General features: G+C 27.9%; 1 non-coding gene across 1 annotated transcript; it reads left to right on the top strand.

Moving 5' to 3' along the window:
- Positions 1 to 696: 696 nt before the first annotated feature.
- LOC127099477 (small nucleolar RNA Z161/Z228) lies at positions 697 to 782 on the top strand. Its single transcript, XR_007793973.1, has one exon. It is a non-coding gene; the product is annotated as a small nucleolar RNA Z161/Z228 (small nucleolar RNA).
- The last annotated feature ends 263 nt before the right edge of the window (positions 783 to 1045 follow it).

Genomic DNA, 1045 nt, shown 5'->3' with positions numbered 1-1045 from the left:
ATGAGATAAAATTTTCTTACTCTACCCATCCTCATATTTTATAAACAGAAAAAACCCAAACCCCAATCAAATTCAATCAAAACGGATTTTTTCTGTTTGATTTGTGACGCATTGCAGTGAATACAGATGCTTGATGAGACAAAACATGTCTCACCCCATTGTGGGCATAACAAATATATATATATATATATATATATATATATATATAATATATATATATAATATATATATATATATATATATATATATATATATTACACTTTATATGTATATTTTTTAGAAAATAAAATTACTTTTAATCACTGATTTTTAAATTCTTTTACGGTACATTATCTAAATTTGTAAAATATTTTAAACTTTATCAATTAAGCTAACAAACAACTTTATATTATTTCATGATGTAAATTGCTTGCAAAAAACTTTTTTTTTAACACAATAGTAACAACTTAAATGATTTTATTTGAAAATCTAATTAGCTGTTTTACGCTAAAAAAAGCTTGGCCCAAACCCGGTTTACTTATTTACATCATGGGCTGGCCCTATCGAAAACAGAACAGATTCACCGTTCCAAACCCTAATCCCTTTCCTTTATATAGTTTCGTTATCTCAGATCTTCATCCCCACTCCACCTTCACACAATCTACTATTTTTTTCTTCTTTGTTGTTTTTTATTTTTCTTAATTTTATGAAAAATGTAAACCATGTGATGAATTTGGATTCTCAATCTCACGACGGTCGTCTGAGTTTAACGTTGATGTAATGATCCGATATTTCTGATGGTTTAGTAAGCATTTGTTGCAGAACCAATTTTTGTGACAATTTGATTTTTATTCAATTTCAACTCTTTACACATGGTGGCTTCTCTCTTGCTTCTAAATAGTTAGAATTGAATTTAAACATCTTCTTGGCACAAGAAGCTTGCAACACTTAGCGGCTTTTTTGTCGCTAGATAGATGAGATTTTAATGTTTTTAAAACTTTAAAAACTGAATGACCTAAGATGGATAGTGTTTTACAAAAGTAAAGGGTTTTAATTGAATCGGTCT

The sequence above is a fragment of the Lathyrus oleraceus genome, chromosome 6 (assembly GCF_024323335.1).
Source record: "Lathyrus oleraceus cultivar Zhongwan6 chromosome 6, CAAS_Psat_ZW6_1.0, whole genome shotgun sequence".
Lineage (NCBI taxonomy): Eukaryota > Viridiplantae > Streptophyta > Magnoliopsida > Fabales > Fabaceae > Lathyrus > Lathyrus oleraceus.
Note: the sequence above shows the minus strand (reverse complement) of the source record. Positions and strands in the feature narration are given on the sequence as shown.